Raw genomic sequence first — 26,717 nt, 5'->3', positions numbered from 1 at the left:
TGGGCACTGCTGCGACTGTAAGTAGGCCCCGACAAGAAGTGGACGTAGATCGCGGAGTCAGGTAAGCCGGGGATATTGGTCAGGGAGGGATCAGGGAGCCAAGGGAGGGAAGTGAAGGGGCTAAGGAAGAGGTTTTGGAGCCAGGCAAGGCGGAACAAAAGGGGGTAACGTTTTGGTGGTGGTGGGGGCAGGGGCAGGAGCGGGGAAGGGGGGTGGGGGATGCTCGCAATGGGCATAGGGCACCCCCTAAAGGTTGTAACTTCCTTCCTTCTTGCCTGTTAAGCAGTTTGCTTAAAATAAATCCTACCTACTCCAGCCCTCCTGCCCACACTAACCATTTTATTGCATGGTCAGTGTATTATTTAGGTCAATTGATTTGGTAACAAGTTCAATAGCCCATTAATTATTTATTTAAAAATGGTGGGAAAGCTGCCAATTTTGGCAGCTCCCACCTTCCATATTAATGGGACCGGGGTGAGGGTGGGTGGGCAGGTGGTGGGCTATAGCCACCCAACATATTTTAGGATCCCCACCACTGAAAAATGCTCTGGGAGTGGACCATAAAGTCCAGCCCTGTATCTCACTTGAGGCTCATTAATTTGAAACTTGGGTCCTCTGATTCCATAATCATAGCCTGAGTCAAAAGAGTCAGCTCAAATCTGCATAATCAAAATTACTTAACATTTTATATCATGCCATCTCTCAATATTCCCCACTGTAAATAAATTCAGCTCTGTGATTAAAAAAGAGTCCTTAGTCCTGGAAACTCCTTTATCATTCTTTTCTGCATTCTCTCCAATTCTGTCCAAGGACAATTCTGTCCTTTTGTACGCAGAAGGAAAAAAACAGTAAAAATTGAGAAATAAGAGTAATTGTCTGAACTGCTTTTTCCTTCTGGGAAGGTATTGGGAATAGTTTTCAGCTATAACAACTGTTGTCAAGTATAAACTGGAAGTCGTAGGTCTGGCAGAGTTGGAAAATCTGTTATGATCCAAATTGATTTGCTGCTCAGATTCCTGCCAAATACAAACTTGTACAAGGCTTAGGGTGGTCTGAGCCTCTAAGTTCTTCAAACTAGGCCACTTATGTCAGAGGGAGCAGAGCTATGAAGGACATTCCCAGGTCTGGAATACCCTCAGCCCCCGCCTTCCTTCTGCTGAATGTCTTGGGTGATAGGATTAACCTGATATACAGGTTGGCTCAGCAGCAAAGGTGGGGTCACTGCTGCTCCAAACCCAGGCACTGGTCTGGATGCTATAAAACCTTCACCATGAAGAATCTATTCAATCTCCTTATAAAGGGTACCAATCTTAAATCATCCATCGGTTGATAGCGCTGGCTGCAACATTAGCTGTAAAATGCCTCTTTTCCTGCACTCCCCTCCTCTGTGTGCTCAAGAAGCTCTGATAATGGCAAAGGAAATCCAATTGCAGTCCTAACCTCAGATACGTTGATAGAGTCAGGAGCAAAGGCCACTGGGCCAGGTTTAATGCTTTCCAGCAGATGGAACAGGATTGAAGATTTTCAGTCCCAGGTGCATCTAAAATTGCAGACAACGTTCCAGCTGCCAGTTCGGCAATGACCTATTCAGGATTTGGATAATTTATTTTAATTTACGTGGGCATATTTTGAAAGGCTTTTCTCCCAGCACTATGTCAATGCCAAGAAGCCAAATGCAAACCAGGTGCATTTATCTCGATGCCAGGAGCATCATTGTACAAAATTGTGGTTGATATTTAAATATTCTCGCCATGTAGTTTATAATTTAATTGGCTTGGTTGCTAACTGCCTGGAAAAAGTTAGTCATTAAGAAGCAATATTTTAGATTCACATTGAAAGGTTTAGGAAATTAAGAGGCAAGAAATTGCCTCCATTCCCCCTGTTGATGGAGCAGAAAGAATGACAGGCTAAACAATGAGCTGACTGCATCTGTCACTGTACCACATATTCCCCAGGAACTGGAATCAGGTGGGTGGCAATCTGCAGGCACAGCACTCTCACCTCACCCACATTTCAAAAGTCTGTTTCAGCACAGTCCATATATTTATTGATTTGAGGAAAAAGCTATTTTAACAACATATTTTTGTTTGCTAGATTATTAATGGTAGAATTAAAATACTGTATTAACAATGTCAGCAAGCAAGTACTAAATTAAAGAATTCCATTTAAATTCATGCTTGTAGGATTTTCTGACTTGTAAAACAGAATTTCCTCTTTATGACCAGAAGGAAACCAATGAATCAAAGATAACAGTAAATATATTAATCAATAACGGGACTTTGTGAACACAGTGATATTCATTGGAAAATGTCTTTGTAAAGAATATACAATTAAAAACAGCAAATGAATGCCATAGGATTGATTTAAAGTAAAAATAATGATCTGGCATTTATATGAGAACCAATTTTAACTCTATCCACCCAATGGAAGCCAAATGGAAGAGTTAAAATCAAATCCCTGATGCTTCGCCCAGATCCCATGGTTTTCGCTTTGACCCCCATTAACCTCAGTTTTATGAGTGTTCTTTGATACCATACGCAGTCAGATTTTGCCTTGATTGTGGAGAGCAACTGTTCACACCTCTTCTCGATCATTCAGCTTTTGTGTTCATGTCTGTGTCAAGGCTGTGATCAAGTCTGGAATGAAATGATTCAATCAAACCCCATACCAATGATCAGTGAGCTGGCAATGGCAAATGGGTGTGCTGTGAGGGCACTACTGATAGCATCACATCAGAGCTATGCTACTATTTGCTTTATTGACAATGGTTGTCTACTTATTTGTAGGTTTTTAAGCAAATAATAGCAATAAATAGGTCGCCTTACTTTTGCCAAAACTGAGGATTTAATCAAATTTAGGCAATAGATCAGTTTATCTACAGTGTGTCTATGTTGAACATCACTGCTAAATCCAAATATTCATAGACCTTAAGTTGCTTCAATGATTGACCCTGAATTCTGCTTTAAAATTGTTGTCACCTTTTACTGTCCAAGTAAGTTATGATCATCTGCATGAATGTGAAAAGTTAAGCTGATATACATACAGAGTAACAAACAAATAAAATAGAATACCCTGTATTTTCTTGCTACAGATATTAACTGAGTTGATGTGCATTTTCATCCTGTTCTGTTTTGATTTCACAATAGTTGCAATCTCTGTAGAAACCAATAACTTTTAAAAAGAAATTTGAACTTCCATTTAATAGCTGAAAAGATGACACGGCAAGATTTCATGCTTTAAAACCTTTACTACAACAAAAACTAAAAGCACTATTGATTAAATACTATCTTTTACTTTAAACCACAAAACAGAACATTCAATTTTTTCTTTTAGCACAACCAGAAACACACTTCGCAGATATATTTTATGTTGTCCTTTAAGTAGACATTCAGTTCTCCCAGAACCAGTCCAAGATAATTCTTAGCTTTCAAGGGTTTACTTCTATTCCTTTCCTTTCTCAGCCTGGGAACTTTTAATCTCAGAACTGTCTTTCACAGGGAGTTATTTTTCCCTTGGAGATTCTTCTTCTAGTGCAAGATATGCAAATCTTCCAGCCTTGTTTTTGCTCCTCATTTGTTCAGTATTTCTAATCTGAGCATGAGCCTCACCTCCATTCCTACATGATGAACCATTGCATCTTGATTAAATGCTGATTAGCTTTCCTTGAGACCCCCAACTCTCTTTTATCTTCGAAGTAAATGGACAGTTTAAAACACAATTGTTTACAACCTGACATTCTTAACACTTTTCTTGGGGCAGGATTTTCCCATTGGTGAGCGGGGGGGGCGGGGCCTGCTCGCTGACGCATAAAATGACACGTGGTGACGTTGGGCGGAACTCCGATATCACCGCGCCCCATTTAAATTTTCAGGTAGGCGGGGGCTCAGCAAAATCAGCTGTGTGCCTGCCAATTGTCAATTGAGGCCATTGACAGAGTCATTAAAGTAATTAATGGACCTGCCCGTCCAACCTTAAGGTCAGCGGCCAGGCCAGGAGCCCTGGCAGGCTTCAGAAAAAGCATGAAACCTCATCCATGGGCAGGATGAGATTTCATGGAGGTTTTAAAAAATTTAGCTAAAGTTTTAAAAAAAATTATGGACATGTCCCAACTCATGTGACAGTGTCACATGCAGGGACATGTCAGGGAATTTTTTTTTCTATGTTTAATATTTTTGACAGTAGAGGCGATCTCCTTAAGGCAGCACTTAGCCTCAGGGAGATGAGTGCGCTCTTTCGAGTGCATGCACTCTCTGCTGAGGGATTGCCCCCCCTCCGCCTGCACAGGGAGCGCATAGCACTTCCATGTGGATGTCACGCTGGGAGGGCCTTAATTGGCCTGTCCATGCAAAATGGCGGCACACCCCCAATTGAGGGCGCCAATCGGAGGCGCGCCTCCACGCGCCCGCACTTCAACTTCACCCCCGACGGGGGGAAAATCCTGCCCTTGAACTTTGGAGGCTCAATGTCTACCCATTGTTAGCACACAGGCTGCTGCCATTCTGTCCAAGTATAAAACCTTGCACCTTCCTCCAATTAAAACAGTTTGGGCCCCCTTTAATCTTTAACAATCAAAGCTTGCTGTCAGGCAGACTTCAGAACAGGTCACATGTTCATTTCATCTTAAATTAAAGACACAGTTCCAAAACATAGCAATCTTATAAACCTCATAATTGTAACACAGTATATTACAGCCAGGATCTAACCTCAAAAGAATGAAGTTTTTCCAGGTTCTTCTTCACTTTTGACTCCTTTCCAATGTTTACCTTTCTCCTGAAGGTTTCTGAATCTTCCAAGGCTGTGGCTCCACCACAACCTGGTACAATCTCCATCCTGCAACGTGCGCCTTCAATCTCTGTGGACTAGTTGATCTAGAAGGGAATTCAGCTGCGCCCAATCTTGTCTTCATCACACAATGAAGTCTCCAACAGGGGCAATAGATAGTGACCAGGAATCCTGATGGATGTTCCATCTCTAGCCCTGAGGTTGATGGCCACACCCCTGCCACCATTGCGATCAGCCAAATTAGCACATGAAACATGGATAGGGATCTTTAACCCATCCCCCACATCCAGGCGAAACCGCGTTGGGGAGGCTAAAGTGGAGTCTGGAACTTACCCATTGAATTCCTGCCCCAATCTGGTCAATTTAATCTATATATGGACTGGAACAACCAGATGGGCAAAGATAGCATAGATGATGAATGCATAGAATGTTTTCAGGATAATTCCTTGGATTGGATCAATACATTCTGGAGCCAACCAGGGAGCAGGCTACAATGGACCTGATATTGTGCAATGAGATGAGATTAATTAATGGCCTCATAGAGAAGGTACCCCTATGTAACAGTGATCATAATATGATTGAATTTTACATTCAGCCTGAGGGAGAGAAGACTGGGTCTAACACTAGTATTTTAAACGTAAATAAGGGCAATTACTAGAGCATGAAAGCAGAGCTAGCAAAAGTGAACTGGCAATTTAGGTTAAGGGATAGGTCAATAGAGATCCAGTGGCAGACATTTAAGGGGATATTTCAGAATACACGGAATAGGTTCATTTCATCAAGAAATAAAAATTCCAAGGGGAGGATCCACCATCCATGGTTAACTAAAAAATGTTAAAGATAGTATCAAACTTAAAGAAAAAGCATATAATTGATTTCCAGCATTCGTAGTATTTTGCTTTTATATAATTGTGCAAAGATGGGTGGCAGGTCAGAAGATTGAGCAGAATATAAACAAACAGCAAAGAATGACTAAAAGATTAATAAGGAGGGAAAAATTAGAGTACAAGAGAAAGCTACCTAGAAATATAAAGACAGATAGTAAGAGTTTCTATAGATAGTTAAAAAAGAAGAGTTAACAAAGTGAGTGTTGGTCCCATAGAAAGTAAGTCTGGGGAATAAATAATATAAAAAAGATGGCAGGTGAATTGATTAGGCATTTTGCATCGGACTTCACTATACAGGATGTAAGTAACATCTCAAGAATAGCTGTAAATCAGGAATTGGAAGGGAGGGAGTAACACAAGAAAATTACAATTACCAGGGAAGTGGTACTTAGAAAATTGTTGGAACTGTGGTTTGACAAGTCACCAGGTCCTGATGGATTTCATCCTAGGGTTTAAAAGAAGTGGCCAGTGAAATAGTTGATGTATTGGTTTTAATTTTCCAAAATTCCCTAGATTCGGGGAAGGTTCCATCAGATTGGAAAATAACAAATGTAACTCCTTTATTCAAAAATGGAGGGAGACAGAAAGCAGGAAACTACAGCCCAGTTAACTTAACATCTGTCATAGGGAAGATGTTAGAAGCTATTATTGAAGATGTTATGACAGGGCACTTCGATAAATTCAAGGTAATCAGACAGAATCAACATAGCTTTGTGAAAGGGAAATCATGTTTGACCAATTTATTGGAATTTTTTAAAGAAGTAACAGGTCCTGTGGATAAAGGAGAACTGGTGGATGTACTGTACTTAGATCTTCAGAAGGCATTTGATAGGGTGCCTCATCAAGGGTTATTATGGAAAATAAAAGCTCATGGTGTAGGCTTGGATTAAAGGTTGGCTAGCTAACAGGAAACAGAGAGTTGGCAGGATGTGACAAATGGTGTGCCACAGGGTGCTGGGGTCTCAACTCCTAATTTGTATGTTTGTATGATTGTAATTTTAAATTTCAAGTAGCAAGGAGACCTACCTCAAGCTGCAGGGGGTGGGTCGGGCCTTTCTTTAAGTATATATATAGGGCTCTGGTGACATCATGGGGCCTGATGGCAGTATTAACCTGAGTTTTGAGCAGTGAACAGTGGAGGCTTCCTCATTATTCCGAAAGGGTTTGGCAGTTCTGGCAAGGGCCAGAAGAATACAAGTATGAGAAGTTTTTTTAAAAAGTAACAATTGTTTCCTATTGGCTGAGGTGGACAGGTTCCTTCAGGCCCCACTCCTGGCACAAGCTTCCTTCCCTTGACTTTGCACCCTCCTGATCACCTATCTTAGCATTGGGCACCATTCCCTCTGATCTCCAGTGAGAGGTGACCATCTGCTTTCCTGATTTTAATGGATGGTGAGTTTGCCAGCTGCATGGTAATGAAGCTAAATCAGATAGTTCGTCTCTGGCTCTGCCTGCTCTCTATGGTATACCTTCACGATCTGCTTCATGGCCTTGCATCAAATTGAATAATAGGGCTGTTTTGAAGTCATGCCAGTATTTTACATTAAGATGGCAAGTTTAAAAAAAAATCAAGCATACCTTTAAGAGTCCCTTTCCCAAAGGCAATAATCTTGCAGGGCATTTTAGCATTGACAGAAATTCCAGCTGTTAGTGGCAGCATTGTAATGCTTCATTTGAATTGATTTTCAATCTCTAGTGAAGCTCATAATAGAAAAAGTGAGAAAAGCTGGCTGGAGACCAGTATGGAATATTGCACAGTCCACAAAATGAATGGAGAGCCGGTGAGTTTCAGAATTGGCCATTTTCTAGTTCCTGCTCACCCAGTTCACTGTTGAGTTTTGCATCTACAATTTCTTCTCTATAAACTATATCACTGTGCTCCAAACAGTTCATATGTTGTTGTGAAGCATGAAGAATGTTTTACAAAGCCTATACAATTCAAGTATATCTTAATGAATATAAGATGTTGTATGGTGTTGTAACTCACTGAAAGATTCCAATAACAGTCTACAAAGTTATTTCAAAGATACCTTTAACCGTCTTTTATTTTTGATTTTTAGTTGATACAGGTATCAACTTTTTGTTTCAAGCTAGTTCATGGCTTAGCAGGAGAAATTGTACCTTCCTTTATTACTGACAATCTCGCCATTACTATTGCTAGGTACTATCCATTGTTACAGCCACATGAGGAGGGGTAAAAATGACTCGCCTATCCTACTACCCCAAGTTTCACCATAACGGTCTTATTTTTGATGAATTTGTAAGGATGAAGGTATTTACTCAATGGGCAGCATTTTCCCTCCGTTGGGGGGGCGTGAGCGCCACCATTTTACGTGGGGGGGGGCCAATTAAGGTCCGCCCAGCGTGACGTCCACCTGGAAGCGCTGTGCGCTCCTTGTGCGGGTTGGGGGGAGGATTCCTTGAGCAGGTCTGTGTGCACTTTCGCGCAAGTGTGTGGAAGGGCGCAAGGATCTCCCTGAGGCAAAGTGCTGCCTCAGGGCAATCGGTTGAACTTTTAAAAATTTATTATAGGCAAGAAAAAATTTTCCTGACATGTCCCGTCATGTGACACTGTCATATGAGCTGGACATGTCCATTACATTTATTTAAAAATTTTCCAAACATTTTAAATCCCTCATGAAACCTCATCCCGCCCGTGGATGAGGTTCCATGCTTTTTCGGAAGGCCGCCTGGGCTCTTTGCCTGCCCGCCAACCTTAAGGTTGGATGGGCAGGTTCATTAATCATTTTAATTACTTTTTTAATGGCCTTAATAAGCCGTTGACTCGGCTGCGCGCCTGCTGGACTGAGAATCTAAATGACGCGGGGTGACATCAGGACGCACGCCCGGCGTCACCCCGCCTCATTTTACTCATCGGCGAGCGGGCCCTGCCCCTGGAAAATGCTACCAAATGTTCCTGCTTAACCATTTATATGCTAATTGCAAAGAAACTAATCTGGCAGTCTTCCTTTAGTTTAAAATAAGAAGGGTCAGTTTATATTAAGTTAAAAATCCACCCAGGTAAAGATATAAAAATATTTAAAAAGGTAAACCTGCACCCAACCTTCGCAACGTGCACGCACACACACACACACACACACACACACGTACAAGCTACGCAATAGGAAGTTATAATACATAGAAATATATAGAAGTTCCAATATGGAAAGAAGCCATTCAGCTCAATTAATTATCAATGTTTCCCAGCAACCCAAGCAAATAAATCTAATCACATTTACCTACCGTTCCTCTTTCCTTTCAGCCCCTATCATCCAAATGCTACTTGTGGTGGCTGGGAATTGAATCCGGCCTCCCATTGCTTAAAAACAATGGAGCTTCACATTCTTAACAGAAAGCAGAAAGTTTAAAGTTTATCTGGAAACATTTACCACCTTGGTGAACACTTTTACTTGGTAGGGAATAAAAGCAGAAATTGCTGAAATTACTCAGCAGGTTTTTGTCCATGGATACTACCTTAATAGATGAGTAGCTGCAGCATTTTCTGTTTTTATTTCAGATTTTCAGCATCCACAGTATTTTGCTTTTGCTTTTGCTTGGCAGTATATAGAGCTTTTGAGATTAACTAAGGCATTGCACATTAGCATGGGAGCAAATGGATGCATCTTGTCAAGGAAGCAGTCCTTGCTTAAAAAAACTTTCAGGTGCCCACGGCGTAAGCTGGCATATACCTTCCAGAATTGCATGGTAAGTCAGACGATTATTTTCAAAGCAGATCATAAATCTTCAGTTACTTTATTTGTCTTTTCTTGTTGATCAGATTGAATTATACACTGACACTGTTGCAAGTATGAGTTGGGAAAGTGATAAGGCAAATCATTTATTGCATTCTGCGGTGGACATTTTTATAGCAACTAATTAAACCAACCTACTGAAACATGCAGAGAAGAATCCTAACTCTTTAAAGATGCTATTTAACTTAATTATTTTAACAAACACAATATAGGATGACAACAGCTGTTGTATTGCCTAGGCCAGAATTTTCGCTATGGACGGGTACGCACCCGACCTGATCGGGCATAAAATAGCGCGCGATGACATCAGGTGAGTGTCCCAATGTCATCGCTTATTCGGTCAGCAGGCATGCAAAGGAGGTGGCAGCGCGCCAGCTGACAATTAAGAGGCCTATTAAGGCCAATAAAAAGCCAATTGATGCTGATTTTTCGCTGCCCGTCCAACGCTGCGGTTGGCGGGTGGGCGAATCAGCCTTTGGATTTTTGAGGGTACCTCATCCACGGGTGGGATGAGGTTTCCAATGTTAATTTAAAAAATACAAATGTTTGGGCAGAATTTTTATTATCTATAGGTTTAGGTGGGTGACTCTGATGTGTGGACCTTCATTTTTCTTTGCATTTTTACATCTTTATTTCTTGGTTTTAAATTCATCAGCCCCCTGAGGCAGCTCTCTGCCTTCAGGGAAATTTCATTGCGCGCTCCTCTGTGCCCTCGCTCCAGCGCTGCCATCCTCCTGCCTCACCCTGGCAGCGCTGAACTTCACTCATGCTGGCTGGCTGTTATTTGGCCAGCAAATCGCAGCTGGCGGCTCATTTCCCGGCCACTCCCGGCTCGCCCGCCACGCCCGCCCAACGACCCAAAAATTCTGTCCCTAGGGTTGTTACTGATCATGTGCCCTATGAAAATGGATGAACTGATATCAATTGGAAATGTCTATTTGTTTTGGAATGCAGTGTTTTCTGTTTCCAATGAAGGTTTTAATGGAAAAAAGCGATATAATGAGCAATTATAGTGGAACAAGATATTTGTTTCTTTTAAACACGAAGCAAAAAATAGAGCTTGTGATGACCAATGAAATGGAAAATGAAAATTATTCAGTTGTAAAAAATGTTTAACTTTTACATTTTTTCCTGGGATTTGGGCAAGGCCAGCACTTGTTGCCCATCCGTAAGGTGGTGAGCTGCCTCCTTGAACCGATGCAGTCTATCTAGTATAGGTACACCCACAGTGCTGCTGGGAAGGGAGTTCCAGGATTTTGATCCAGCGACAGTGAAGGCGCTGCAATATAGTTCCAAGTCAGGATGGCATGTGGCTTGGGGTGGATGTTGCAGATGGTGGTATTCCCATGCATCTGCTGCCCTTGTCCTTTTAGGTTGTGGAGGTCGAGGGTTTGGAAGGTGCTGCCAAAGGCACCTTGGTGAGTCATTGCAGTGCATCTTGTATCTAGTACACACTGCAGCCACTGTGCAATGGAGCTGGAGGGAGTAAATATTTAAATGGTGGATGGGCGTTGATCAATTGGCTGCTTTGTCCTAGATGTTGTTGCGTTTCTTGAGATGCACTCATCTGGGCAAGTGGAGAGTATTCCATCATACTCCTAATGTGTGCCTTGTAGATGGTGGACAGGCTTTGGTGAGTCAGGAGACGAATTACTCGCCTCTGAATTCCCAGCTTCTGATCTACTCCAGCTACGATATTTATATGGCTGATCCAGTTAAGTTCCTGGTCAATGGTAACCTCAAGGCGTTGAGAGTGGGGGATTCAGCAATGGTAATGCCATTGCATGTCAAGGGGAGATGATTGGATTCTCACTTGTTGGAGATGGTCATTACTTGGCACTTGTGTGGCCTGAATGCTACATGCCACTTATCAGCCCAAACCTGAATGTTGTCCAGGCCTTGCTACATATTGGCACAGACTGCTTTAATATCTGAGGAGTCGCAAATAGTACTGAACATTGTGCAATCATCAGCGATTATCCCCAATTCTGACCTTATGATGGAGGGATGGCCATTGATGAAGCAGCTGAAGATTGTTGGGCACAGGACACTACCCTGAGGAACTCCTGCAGCAATGTTCCAGCACTGAAATGATTAGCTTCCAACAGCCACAAGTATTTTCCTTTATGCAAGGCATGACTTCAACCAGTGGCGAGCTTTCTCCCTGATTCCCATTGACTTCAATTTTGCTAGGGTTTCTTGCTGCCACACCTGGTTAAATGCTACCTTGGTGTCAAGAGCAGTCACTCTTACTCCCCCTCTTAAGGTCAGCTTGTTTGGCTCCATTGATCTAATGGCGTCTAGAGCCAAGTGGCCCTAATTGGAACCCATACCATGAATTAGTAAGCAGGTTACTGCTGTGTAAGTGTTGCTTGAAAGCACTGTCGACGACACCTTTCATTGCTTTACTGATGATTAAGAGTAGGCTAATGGGTCAGGAATTGAGCAAATTGAACTTGCCCTGCTTTTTGTAGACAAGACATATCCGGGCAATTTTCCACATTGTTGCACAGAGGCCAGTATTCTAGCTGAACTGGAACAGCTTCATCAGGAACGTATATTGTGACCAAATGAGAAGGGGTGAACTGGCTCCCCTCTATTCAGCCTTGTTGGTTAGTCATAACAATGGTTTAAGTTTCTTTTTCACGAGGATATGCCTTTTCAAGATCAGAATGTATTTAACTATTTAAACTGTGAGCAATAAGGACCCAATCAACCAGGGTCTTCTGGAGCCAAAGATAAAGCAAATTTATTAACCACTAAACCTATAAAACATAATAAAAACACGACGTCAAGCATTTGGCCCTTATGCAGTCATTAGGGCATGCACACATACATATACACATGTATCAGAAATAAGGGCAGGCAGAGTCCAATAAAAAAAACTAAAATAATATACTGTTAAGTGTCCTTTATTGTCCCTGAGGTGTAGGTTTTAAATGTTGTGGCTGATTTAGGTTAGCTGGTTTCTTGGATGCAATCAGATGTAGAAGATGCTATAATTATTATGAGATAAGACCATAAGACGTAGGAGCAGATGTCGGCCATTCAGCCCATTGAACCCACTCCACCATTCAATGAGATCATGGCTAATCTGATAACCATCAACTCCACTTTCCTGCTTTTTCCCCTTAACCCTTGATTCGCTTACTGATTAAAAATATATCTCAGCCTTGAATTTACTTAATGACCCACCCTCTATAGCCCTCTGTAGTAAAGAATTCCACAGATTCACTACGTTCTGAGGGAAGAAATTCCTCCTCATCCCTGTCTTAAATGGTGACCACTCGCTCTGAGATTATGCCCTCTGGTCCTAGACTCTCCCACAGGGAAAAACAACTTCTCAGCATCTACCCTGTCAAGCCCCATAAGAGTCTTCTACACCTCAATAAGATCGCATCTCATTCTTCTAAACTCCAATGCGTGCAGGCCCAATCTACTCAACCTCTCCTCATAAGAAAATCCCTCCATACCTGGGATCAACCTAGTGAACCTTCTCTGGACTGCCCCCGGTGCCAGCATATCTTTCCTTAGATAAGGGGACCAAAACTGTTCACAGTATTCTAGGTGTGGTCTAACTAGTCCCTTGTATAGTTTTAGCAAGACTTCCCTATTTTTATACTCCATTTCCTTTGAAATAAAGGCCAACATTCCATTTGCCTTCCCTATTACCTGTTGAACTTATATGTTAGCTTTTTGAGATTCATGCACAAGAACTCCTAAATCCCTCTGAGATGTAACTTTCTGCATTCTTTCTCCAAATAAGTAATATTCAGTTTCTCTATTCATCCTGCCAAAATGCATAACCTCACATTTTCCCACATTATGGGCAGAATTTTGCCGCCAGCGAGCAGGGGGCAGGGCCCACTCACCGACATGTAAAATGATGCGTGCTGACGTTGGGCGGAACCACCGACGTCATCCTGCCTCATTTAAATTTTCAGGAAGGCGGGGGCGCAGCAAAATCAGTTGTGCGCCCACTGACCTGTAAATGGCCAATTGAGGCCATGGACAGGATCAATTATACAATTAAAGGACCTGCCCGCCCAATCTTTAGGTTGGCTGGCGGACAGGCCAGGAGCCCCGGCGGCTAATAGATAAAACATGAAGCCTCATCCACCGGTGGGATGAGGTTTCATGTAGGGTTTTAAAAAGTTTAATAAAGTTCTGATGTAAATTATGAACATGTCCCATCTCATGTGACATTGTCACATGAGGGGGACATGTTAGGGAATTTTTCTTTTTCTATTTTCAATATTTTTCTAAGTGTCAGCGATCTCCCTGAGGCAGCACTTTGCCTCAGGGAGATATGTGCTCTTTCGTGCGCATGCGTGAAAGAGCGCACTCTCGCATTTGGGGAATCCCTCGCCCGCACAGAAAGTGCATAGCGCTTCCTGTCGGACGTCACGCTGGGCGGGCGTTAATTGGCTCGCCCATGTAAAATGGCGGCGGGGCCCACTTCTCCAGCGGGGATTGGCTTCCCGCCCACCGGAGATTGGGTCGGGCCCGCCCACCAGGCAGAATATTCTGCCCTCTGTCCCATCTGCCAAATTTTTGCCCACTCACTTAACATATCTTTTCCCCTCTGTAGACTCTTTGAGTCATCCTCACCACTTGCCTTCTCACCTATTTTTTTGTCATCTGCAAATTTGGCGATAGTACATTCACTTCCCTCATCTGAGTCATTAATATACATTGTAAATAATTTCGGCCCCATCACAGATCCCTGTGGCACCCCACTAGTTACTGGTTGCCATCCTGAAAATGCCTCCTGTTTCCCAACTCTCTGTCTTCTATTAGTTAGCTAATCCTCTATCCATGCTAATATACTACCCCCAACCCCATGGGCTCTTGTCTTATTAAGTAACCTTATGTGCGCTACCTTATTGAACATCTTTTGGAAATCCAAATGTATTACATCTACTGGTTTCCCTTTTTTGATCCTGCTTGTTACCTCCTCAAGGAATTCTAATAAATTTGTCAGGCATGATTTCCCCTTCATGAAGCCATGCTCACTCTGCTCGATTAGATTATGTATTTCTAACTGCTCTGCTATTATATCCTTTATAATACTCTAACATTTTCCCAATGATGAATGTTAAGCCAACTGGCCTACAGTTACCTGTTTTTTGTCTCCTTGCCTTTTTGAATAAGGGCATTACATTGGCAGTTTTCCAATCTTCTGGGACTTCTCCAGAATATAAGGATTATTGGAAGATTACCACCAATGCATCCATGTTTGTATAGCTACTTCCTTTAATATCCTAGGATACAAGCCATCAGGTCCAGGGGACTTATCGACCTTAGCCTCATTAGTTTCCCTAGTACTTTTTCTCTAGTGATAGTTATTGTATTTATTTCCTCCCCGACTTTTGTCCTTTGATTATTTAGTAGTTTTGGAATATTATACATGTCTTCTACCATGAAGACTGATGCAAAGTATTTATTCAACTCCTCTCTTGGTTTGCTGGTAGGTTGGCTTCTTAAACTGGGCGACATGCTAATTCCAAAAGAGAGAGAGGGAGAGAGAGCAGCCCTTAGCTTGTTTCCTCTGCTGAAGACATCTGTGTCACTTGCAATCGCTCTCTAGTGGCTGGCAGTCTTGCCTTGAAGTACTTCACCCCTTGTGTATTCCTGAGAGGTTTTGGGTGTGTCTGCCTGTGGCTATTGCTTCAATATCCAGTACTTTGCATTTTTAATGTCTCTTCCTTAGACTGTAATGAGTTTTGATGGGTGTCTAGATTATTGGAAATTGTCTCTCTTCATACTCCTCTGAGGGTGGTTTGCTGGTTTCTCAGCTTCACCTTGGAATATGGCCTTACATTTTTGAGCAAGTTGCTCTGTCTCAGTTGAAATTGCAAAATTTCTAGGTCAGTTGAAATTTGAACAATTGTATGTTCAAAAATAAAGGGGCATAGCTTCATAACACTTGGAGTGAATTGAATTGGCTGAAGACTGGCATCTTTGATGCTGGGGACCTCCAGAGGATGCCGAGATGGACCATTAATTTGGCACTTCTGGTTGAAGATGGTTGCACATTGGGGATTACCATTGACGAGAAACTGAGCTGAATTAGCCATATAAATACTGTGGCTACAAAAGCAGGTCAGAGGCTAGGAATCCTGTGACGAGCTACTCACTTCCTGACTCCCCAAAGCCTGTCCACCATCTACAAGGCGCAGGTCAGGAGTGTGATGGAATACTCTCCACTTACCCTGGGTGAGTGCAGCCCCCACAACACTCAATAAACTTGATACCATCCAGAACAAAGCAGCCCACTTGATTGGCAACCCATTCACAAAAATTCACTCCCTCCACCACTGATGCACAGTGGCAGCAGTGTCAATCTGGTGAACTCACAACAGTGAATACTTGCATGCCAAACAGCTGGAACAGCATCCAATAGAGCTAAGTGATCCCACAAGCAATGGATTAGATCAAATCTCTGCAGCCCTGTAATGTTCAGTTGTAAATGGTGGTGGACAATTAAACAGCCAACTGGAGGAGGAGGCTGCCTGAATATATTCAAAGCTGAGTTAGATATTTTATTGACAAGGGAGTCAAGGTTTATGCCGGGGGCAGATAGGAACCAGCTACCTCAACATGTCTGAGGTCCAGTGCCGCAGGAGGCTCCACCTCTTTAGGAGCACCATGGCATCAATATGTCAGATGATTGGTCTGGAGATCGCCTCCAATTGTGAGGGGGCATCCAATGCCAGGGGTTCTACAGGTCACAGTAGCCCTCAATTTTTTTGCATCTGTACAGTGGGGGATTTGTGTGGAGTGTTCTAATCAGCTGTCCACGCTTGTGTCATGCTCATCACTGACGCTCTGTTCAGACGGGCCCTCACAATCATTCATTACCAAACAGACCAAACCAGCCAGGCTGAGTGGACCAAAGGCTTCACAGTTATTGCTGGGTTCCCCCACATCCAGAGTGCCATAAGCTGCATTCATATGGCCATCAAAGCACCAGAAGGTCAGCCAAATGCCCTTGAGAATAGATGGGGTTCCCACTCTATGAACATGCAGATAGTATGTGACTCCAAGACCCAGATTCTGCAAGTCTGTGCAAGGTACCCTGGCAGCTCCCATGATATGTACATCCTACGACACTCCCAATGCCAAGTCTGCTCATGGCTCCAGTTCGGCTGGATGGTTTGTTGCAGGTGACAAAGGATATCCCTTGAAAAGGTAGCTCAGCACACACAAGGGCTGTGGTTGAGAGGATCATTGGCCTGCTGAAGATGAGGTTCCACAGCCTGGACCAATCATATGGTACACTGCAATATCATCTAGAGCATATTTTGCTTATTGTCATTGTCTGCTGCGCTCTGCACAATCTGGCACTGGCAAGGGGAGCCCACTGGAGGATGAATATAGCAAGGCAGCTCCACTGGCCACTGAGGAAGGCTCTACAGATGGATCTGATGTGGAACCCTGGCAGGCACAGGCTGAGGATGTGGAAGCAGGCTTGAGGAACGTTTAGGGAGGCAGAGACACTGGGGGGCCTTGTTTCAACACACTTTCTGCTAGGCTGCCAAAGCATGGCTTTGCTGTCATGCCAAGGGCACTGTCTCCCTACCACACATTTCTGAGGAGGCAATCCCATGATCCCAGTGTCGCCTCACAACCTCTGTAATAAAGTTTGCTGCCCCTGCCGTCTATCATAAGGCACTGATAAGGCCTGCACCTGTAGAAAACATGAAGGACACTCAGGGCATTGAAACAAAATCTAGATTTATATCCTTTCCAGAGTTTCAAAAGACTACTGTCGCACAAAAAACAATACATAAAACTGATGAAATGAAAGAATGCCACCCGTGAAAATCCCATCCTGTGCTCACAGTGCCTTAAACTTACACTTGCAAGTGCTGGGTCTTGGTGCCCCACTCCCAACCCTCACTGGCAGTGGCATTGGAGTCAGATTGCTAACTCTGCTGTCCTGTCAGCCCTGATGACCTTGGTGGTCATCCTCTGGCTGGCAGGCCTGAGCCTGGGAGGGTGCAACCAGCGACTTCAGATGCCACGGTCACTGACAAAGGGGTGGAGAACCTGCCGCCCTCATCTGGAACGCTGTGAGAGGAACCTACAGGGACAACAGGCAGCTCATCCATCAGTGTGAGTTATGTCTGGACCTCCCTGCTCACCATTGATGCACGGGCACCTAACAGAGAGACTAGGTGCCTCATCCATCTCTCACACTGGCAGTGCCATCTCACACACTCACACTGGTCTCCTGAGGTCACTGACGGTATGTGGAAGTGCAGGTCCGAATGTGACCCCAGGAATCCCTGATTCTGTTCCTAGATGCCTTTCTATGAGAGTCGCCACTCTCTCAATTGAGGAGGCTTTGCGCTCAGTGCTCAGGGTCAAGGCAGTGCTCAAGCTCCTCATGGATTCCTCCATGACAGGGACCATGGCATGCTGACACTCAGAGATCTCTGCCAGATCTTCCCATGCATCCCACTGGACATCCAGCATCGGCCACATGATGGGCAACGCCAGAGGCTCAACGGCTGCCTCAGACTCAACATCGTTCTGGTTTCCAGCAGTCCTCCAACTTCTGGTGCCCTGGGCACTCTATGCCTCTGCCAGTTCCTCATGTGAGTGTGCTGTACCCTCCCTACAATGCACTACCATCTGAGCCTCTGAACTAACGCCCACCGACGTGCTTGTATCTGCGCTGGTGCTGGTAGCCAGAGAGGGTGTGACTCTGGTGGAACCATCTGTGGCTCCTCCTCAGCTGTAAAGGGAGGGTCCTTGGGGTCCCAGCAGCCTCTGGAAGATGGCTCATCTGAGGGAGGAAGACAGTGTGTCAGTATTATCAATCATCACACAGTCAATGTGCATGTTAGATGGATGGGAGAGATTATGGACAACTGCATCATGGTGATTGCTGGATCACTGGGGACCCTTGCTTAGCAGTCTTCATTTGAGATGAGACGGCCTTACATTGTTTGCACTCTACACCAATCTCGCATCTGCAACTGGACTTTAATGTTCCTCCGAGACCCCTGCCTCTCCATGACCTGAGGACCTTGCACCTCGTTGGCACTCTAGTTCAAGGGCTTCCATCTCAAATTTAGTCAGTATGAACAGGTTGGCCACCCCACCACCTGTTCATCTGTGCTCCACAGCGTTACGGCTTCTCTTCTCCTGTTCGGAACAAAGTGCATTCATTGGTCCACCTCTGCCTTCAACACTATAACAGCCTCACACCCACCACCACCCAGAGAATCCGGTTGAGGAGCCTGTCAAATTTGCACATCCCGCCCTTCTATGCCTCCAAGGCTAGCGGTCACATCTCCCAGCCTTGGCTGGCACAGGTGTATGTGCCTTATGTCACTCTGATTCCTACACTCCTGAGCACCACGAAGGATGGCCACCCTTCACGACAGCTTCACACAGTACCATGTCAACTCGGTACTCACTTTTGCTGGGCGCAGGAGATCATTAAACCATTTGCAGCACTGGATCCAGGAATGACGCATTACGTCATGCCCGCTGACCTGGGCTGCCACCTCTGACCAAGCTATCTTTGTCTGGTGCGGTGGCCTCTTCTTGCCATCCCGCGGCATCAGAATGCCCTGCCTCGCACTCACTGCCTCCACTAGAGCGCACAGGCACTCATGCGTGAACCAAGGGGATAGAGTGCCCACTGGCATTGCCCTCCCTCCTTGCACGCCCAGCAGGTGCTGAGGCCAGAGGTCCTGCAAATTTCAAAAGTCTCTCCGAGACAGTTCCCTGAGGCTCCTTCAAACCTCCTGGCAGCCTTCAGGGAGCTGCCCCTGCTGTTTTTAAATGCCCCACCGGGTCCCCATTGGATCCTGCACCAGCGCATTGCCAATATCCGGGTGTGTTTCACATTGGCTGGCCCTTAATTGGCCAGCTAGTGTGAAATCACACTTGTGGTCAAATTGTTGCCGGAAGTGGAAACTGCGGCCGCTTCTGGGTCTGTTGATCAAGCGTATCCAACAAGCGCAAAATTCAGGTCTAGGTGTGGGCTTACCCATGCCCTCTACAGTTTTAGCAAGACTTCCCTACTTTTATACTCCCTCTTGCAATAAAGGCCAGTGTTCCATTTCTTTCTTAATTACCTGTTGTACCTGCATGCTAACATTTTGTGACTAATGTTTAAGGACACCCAAATCCCCTCTATACACTCGCTTTCTGTAGTCTCTCTCTATTTTGATAATATTCTGTTTTTCTATTCTTCCTGCCAAATTTAACAACCTCACAAGTTCCCATGTTATACTTCATCTACCAAATTTTTGCTCACTCACTTAACAAATCTAGATCCCTTTGCAGAATCTTTGTATCCTCCTCACAACTTACTTTCCTACATACCTTTGTATCAACAACAAATTTGGTTACAATACAGTCACCTTCATCGAAATCAAACACGTTGTAAACAGACAACTAATTTGCTGATAAGTTCAAAAATATTAAAGCCTGAGTGAATACATTTCCTTTTATCCATTGTGACAAATCGATATCACAGTTGAAATGTTAGTTTTGAATTTATAATTTCAGTTAATTGAGCAGAGGATCTGCAATGTATTAATGCAAATTGGCATCATGAGAGTAAAAATCATGAAAAGTTAATAAGCTTTTCAGCCAAAGAAATAAACATAAAGTAGAAGAGACAATTTTCAATGTAATTGTCCCATTTGTAGTTTAGAATACCTGAACTTGGTACGTGGAGCCTACAGTTAAGATTGGAACGTCCAACTAAATAGTTAGATTTTCATTTGGAATACCAAATCATAAATTACAGCCTAAACCATTTAAGTTAAATGAGGAAATTCTCACACAACTACTGACAATCAATGGACGGAGTTTTAAAGTAAAGGGCTAATATTACTATTGATGAGATTGTACAAATGTGTTTTCTGTCTGTATCCAATACCTCTCTGCTATTTAACCCATAAGTGGTTCAATGCACACATTACATTGGAGAGGGGTATATGATTCAAGTGTGTTAAGCATTCACACAATAATATTGACAGAAGTAACTTCCAGTCTATATTGTGTTTGTGATAATTCACTACTACTGTCATCATTAACCTTGGTTTTAACAAACATCTGCTCAATTTCGGTTAACAAGGATGGTTTTGAAAATATTTTCGAAGTTCATCATTCATTTTTGAAAGGAAATAGCATATTAGCTATATGGTGCTGAAACATTTGAATTCATTATATCATATACTAATCAGTCACTAACTGTGATTTTTAATGTTTGCTATTTAATCTGAAAAGGATTAAATGTTACATTCAAATTAAAAAAAACATTTTTAACAGGAGTGCACATCCCGTTCTAAGTGGGAACTCCAGGACATTTCCTGTGTTCTCGGGTACCATATGTGCAGGAAGTGTCATCCAGGTTTCAGAGTTTGAGGAACAGCTGGCATCTGTGGCACATCCACGAGGTTCAGAGCTTTGTGGAAATTACCCCACAAATTAAGAATGCACAGGGACAGAGGGAATGAGTGACAACCAGGCATGTAAAAAGAAATAGGCAGGTAGTGCCAGAGTCCCTTGAGTGTATCTCACTCTCCAACCAGTATTCAGTTCTGAATACTAATGAAAGTTATGGTTCATCTGGGTGGTATAGCCAGAGACAAGTCCATGGCAGCATGGCTGATTCAGCTGTACAGGGGAACACAAAGAAGACTAGGGGAGCAATAGCGATAGGAGATTCGCTAGTTAGGGGAACAGATAGGTGTTTCTGCTGCCACAAGCATGAATTTAAGGTGGTATCTAGCCTCCCTGGTGCCAATGCCACTGACTGGCTGCAGAGGGGGGGAAGGTGAAAAGCCAGCAGTCATGGTCCACATTGGGACTGACAATATAGGTAGAAAGAAGGATGTGATCCTGCAGTCAGAATTTAGACAGCTAGGTAGGAAATTAGCAAGCAGGATCTCAAAAGTAGGACAAATCTAACCTAGCCAATTAACATCCTATCAGTTTACTCTCGATCATCAGAAAAGTGATGGAAGGTGTTGTAAACAGTGCTAATCAAGCAGCACTTACTCAGCAATAACCTGCTCACTGACACTCAGTTTGGGTTCCGTCAGGGCCTCTCAACTCCTGGCCTCATTACAGCCTTGTTCCAAACATGGACAAAAGAGCTGAGGTGAGAATGACTGTCCTTGACATCAAGGCAGCATTTTACCGAGTATGACATCAAGTAGCCCTAGCGAACCTGGAGTCAATGGGAATCAGGGGGAAAACTCTCCACTGGTTGGAGTCATACCTAGCACAAAGGAAGAAGGTTGCACTGCAGAAACTCACCAAGGCTCCTTCAACAGTACCTTCCAAACCCATGGCTTCTACCACCTAGAAGGACAAGGGCAGCAGCTGCATAGTTCCTTCAAGTTCCCCTCCAAACCACATACCATCCTGATTTGGAACTTTATCGCTGTTCCTTCACTGTTGCTGGCTCAAAATGCTGTATCTCCCTCCTTAACAGCACTGTTGGTGAATCTACACCAAATGGACTGCAGCAGTTCAAGAAAGCAACTCACCACCACCTTCTCAAGGGCAATTAGGGATGGGCAATAGATGTTGGCATAGCCAGTGATGCCCACATCCTGTGAAAGAATAAAAAAAAAAATGGTCATGATAAAACAGGAGGTAGTTCAGACAAGAGAAGGGTTTAAAATTGAAAAGGAGGAGGTATTGGATAGGCTGTCTGTACTTAAAGTTGATAAGTCACCAGGACCGAATAAGTTGCATCCAAGAATACCAAAGGAAGTGAGAGTGGAAATTGCAGAGGCACTGGCCATAATTTTTCAATCTTCCTTAGACGCAGGGTTGGTGCCAGAGGACTAGAGAATTGCAAATGTTGTACCCATGTTAAAAAAAAGTGTAAAGATAAGCCCAGCAACCACAGGCTAGTCAGTTTAACCTCAGTGTTGGCAAGCTTCTAGAAAAGATAATTCAGGATAAAATTAATAGTCACTTGGGCAAATGTGAGTTAATTAAGCAAAGTCAGCATGGATTTGTTGAGGGAAAATCATGTTTAACTAACTTGCTTGAGTGTTTTGATGAGGTAACAGAGAGGATTGTTGAGAGTAGCGCTGTCGATGTGGTGTACATGGACTTTCAAAAGGCATTTGATAAAGTGTCGCACAGCAGACTTGTGAGCAAAGTTAAAGTTCATAGAATAAAAGGGACAGTGGCAACATGAGTGGTGTAATTAACAAAGACTTTTCATTGCCTGTCCAACGTTATGGTTGGCTGGTGGGTGAATTGGCCAGGCGGCCTTTGCATTTTACAGGAAACCTCATCCATGGGCGGGATGAGGTTTCCGTGATAAATTGAAATAAAAATAGATTTCTGTGGACAGCATTTTCATTACCTACATTTTCAGGTGACTGATTATGAAGCTTGGACACTTTTTCCAGTTTCTATGAACTTTGTTTTAGGTTGTTCAGGTCTGCAGCTCCCTGAGGCAGCTCTCTACCTTCAGGGAGCTTTCTGTCCGTGCTGACCCGCAACCACGCTGACTTCAGCCCTCGCCCTCCTCCCGCGACCCCCGCCCCCCCCCCCGCCCCTGCCTCTGGCAGTGCTGAGCCTTTCAGTGTGTGCTTCATGCTGGCTGGCCGTTAATTGGCCAGCCAGCGTGAATTCGCGGTCGGGGGCCAATCGTGGTTGGTGGTCCATTCCCTGGCTGACCCTGGACCTGCCGATCGCGCCTGCCCACCTGCCAACCTAAAAATCATGCCCATGGAAATTAAATTTGCTGAGTGACAGGAAACCAAGTGTAGTGGTGAATGGTTGTTTTTCAGACTAGAGGAAGTTCTCAAGGATCGTTGTTAGAACCCCTGCTTTTCCTGATCTATATTAATGACCTAGACCTTGGTATACAGGGCACAATTTCAACATTTTCAGATGATATGAAACTTGGAAGTATTGTGAACCATGAGGACAATACTGTAGAACTTCAAAGGGGTTACTGGAATGGGTGAACAAGTGGCAGATGATATTTAATCCAGAGGGTGTGAAGTGATTAATTTTGGTCAGAAGAATGTAGAGAGAGATAATATAAATGAAAGGGTACAATTTTAAAGGGGGTTCAGGAGCAAAGGGACCTGGATGTATATGTACATAAATTGAAGGTAGCAGGATGGATTGAGAGAGAAGTCAATAAAGCATACGGCATCCTGGACTTTATCAATAGGGGCATAGAGTACAAAAGCGAGGAAGTTATGTTAAACCTGTATAAAACACTTGCTTGTCCTCATCTGGAGTACTGCATACAGTTCTGGGCATCGTATTTTAGGAAGGATGTGAAAGCAATAGGGATAGTGCAGAAAACATTCACGAGAATGATTCCAGGGATGAGGAACTTCAGTCCTGTAGAAACACAGGAGAAGATGGGACTGTTCTCCTTGGAGAAAAGAAGTTGAAAGGAGATTTGGTAGAGGTGTTCAAAATCATGAGGGACCTGAATAGAGTTGATAGGGAGAAACTGTTCCCATTGGTGAAAGGATCGAAAACAAGAGGGTATAGATTCAAGGTAATTGGCAAAAGAAGCAATGGTGACATAAGGAAAAAAACATTTTCATGTAGTGAGTGGTTAAGATGTGGAAATCACTGCCTGAGAATGTGGTGGAGGTAGGATCATGTTGAAGCTTTCAACAGGGAATTGGATCATTTTCTGAAAAAGATAAAATTGCAGGGCTATGGTGAAGAGACAGGGGAGTGGCATTAGGTGAATTGTGCCTTCAGAGGGCCAGCATAGGCATATGGGCCAAATAGCTTCTTTCTGTGCTGCAACCAATCAATGATTCTATGATATCATATTTCAGACAGATCATCAATATTTCTGGACAATTCAAAACTCCTCATCAGTAACTTTTGGGCAAAGAATCTCTGTGAACTGCCCTTGCGACAGGAGCATTTTGTTAATTAAATACATCATAAAATTACATTATTCAGAAAGTATTTTTATTTAAAATGTGTAATATTATTTCAGCCCATTACATAACTTTACATAATTAGCTATCTACATGAATTCAAGCAAAAGTAAAATTCAGAAGCTTCAATATTTTTTGTATGATATGGTAATGTTAATAAAAGAAATTTAACATTATTATGTTAGAATGTTTCTGCTCTGCAAACATAATTTTTACTCTTAGTTACAAAGATAGAATAAATGTTCAGGCTCTTTTCCATTATATTTATCTGCAATATTATGGAGTGAGAGTATAACAGGAGCATGTGCCAACTCCCAACTCAATTCTCAATGTAGTGCAAATTATTTGATGTCTATATATTTGTGATATATTAACTGTACTATTGAAATATTTCTTTGTGACTAATGTTGTGTGCCCACAAGTTCTGTCTTATTTACAAAATGATTTGCGGGAAAATGTATGTTAAAAGGCTTTTCATTAAGATGTTATAATTAATTACTGTCTATTTACAAACATCCTCAAATCAGCATTAAAGACAATTGGATCATATCCCTTGTTTCATTATTTTTTAATAAACTCTAGAAAAAATGAACTCGCTGATCAGAAGCAGATTTTTGAACAGTTTCCCTTGTGGATGCATGCAAATGTAGACCTTAAAGCACCTTGGGAACATACAGTTCCAAGGATTAGTTTACTTGTTGGTGAAACTTTTTTTCTGTTGTTACAGAATTTCAAAATTTCTTTGATGTTTCTCAGGAGAATTTACAAGATGTATGAATCAGCCATGACATTATTGAATGGCAGAGCAGGCTTGAGCAGTCTACTCCTGCTCCTATTTCTTATGTTCTTATGTTATAGAAGTGTGATAGCAAGAGGTCAAAGAGATTTATAAATGAATGTGCTAGGAGCTTGATTGATGCACCTTGACTGTTTCTACTTTGATTATGAGCCTTGAAGCCTAATAAATTTATGTTTTGAAATCCAGTAGTACACAAACATCTTCTACTGTGATGTTTCATAAATAGTGGAAGAAGAACCTCACTAATCAGTTCGTTCAGATGATAAGAAAGGGACACACTGCAAAGTCCACGAAGGAGCTATGTGGTATGTAAAAATGTAATGTGCTACTGTATAGACTTCATAAGATATTTTTTCCTCTTTTGTCACTCATTATAAACCACAGAAGTAAAATATGTAAGGAAAATGTTTCAGTTGGTAAATATTCATATTTTATGTGCTGACATCTGACTTAAGTAACACAAACACTAGACTTGAGGAAAATATTCATATGACCTTCTGCATTCTGAACAGACTAAACTCACTCAACAAATACTTTTGGTTCTTTGCATGTCCAAAGTAAACTTTCCTTGTGCTAAACTCACTCAAGCAGCTTTGGGTGGAATTTATGCAGAACTATAACTAGGTATCTGTAACATAACTGATACTAAGTCCATGTAGTCCCACTTTCTGAATTTTAATTGGACTTTTATTTTAAATACAATTCTATAAATGTAGTAAAGGAAATTGAGGCACTATCATTAATTGACTTGATATTCATACAACCAATAACATGTTATAATTATCCACAATAAATGACTCAGACAGTTTTGTTAGATGCAATAGAGTATCTGTTCTCCTCAATATCTTTAAAATGTCCTACATCTCTTCATTTGGCTAAGACTTAAATATTACCATATCTAGGAATGGCCTTTCAACATCCCTCCACATTGCTGGACAAAATACAAGAAAAATCAGATCTGTCTGATGCGAGATTTCTTCCTTTCCTTTTGCCTCCAGGCTGTCTCTCTCAATTGCAATCTTCCTTATTTTTATTCATTGTTATGGCCCCAAGTTCTTTTAAACTTTTCTAATTTACTTAAATAGATGTGCTACACAATCTTCCTTCATGATATATGTTGCAATGAGGATTGGTTCAAATCTCCTGCTCCAACTCATGCCTAGGACCAAAAAAAAAGTCCTCTCTCTCCAAGGCTTACTCTTCTCATGAAATCACCAGACATTATCCATCACGAATTGCCAATTCCTTGTTTTAACTCTTTCTATCATGGTGGTATATCTGCAGCATGGGCTTTAGCCTTTCACCTTGATTTTTCAATAACAGGAGTAGTCCCTTGTTACAGCGGGAACATTGCTCACGTAGACTTTCATTTTGTAGACACATCACAAGAAGCTTATTATCGTGCATCAGATCCACTGAGGAACTGGGATATATGAAATCGCAGCTATTGAAGGGGTCTGCAACTGGTGTAATCTCAAACATTACGTTGTCGGCGCTTGGAGGCACTAGATAATTAGGGTCAGGGCTAGGATCTGTTTATGCCACTGAAATCCCCTGTATAATAATCGCG

The 26,717-nt window shown here is 42.7% G+C and overlaps 1 protein-coding gene across 5 annotated transcripts in view; it reads right to left on the bottom strand.

Annotated features, from left to right (window-relative positions):
- LOC144688455 (gamma-aminobutyric acid receptor subunit beta-1-like) overlaps positions 1 to 26,717 on the bottom strand; it is a 383,572-nt gene that overhangs the window by 355,954 nt on the left and 901 nt on the right. The gene's annotated exons all lie outside the window — the stretch shown is intronic.

Source organism: Cetorhinus maximus, chromosome 1 (assembly GCF_964194155.1).
Source record: "Cetorhinus maximus chromosome 1, sCetMax3.hap1.1, whole genome shotgun sequence".
NCBI lineage: Eukaryota > Metazoa > Chordata > Chondrichthyes > Lamniformes > Cetorhinidae > Cetorhinus > Cetorhinus maximus.
Note: the sequence above shows the minus strand (reverse complement) of the source record. Positions and strands in the feature narration are given on the sequence as shown.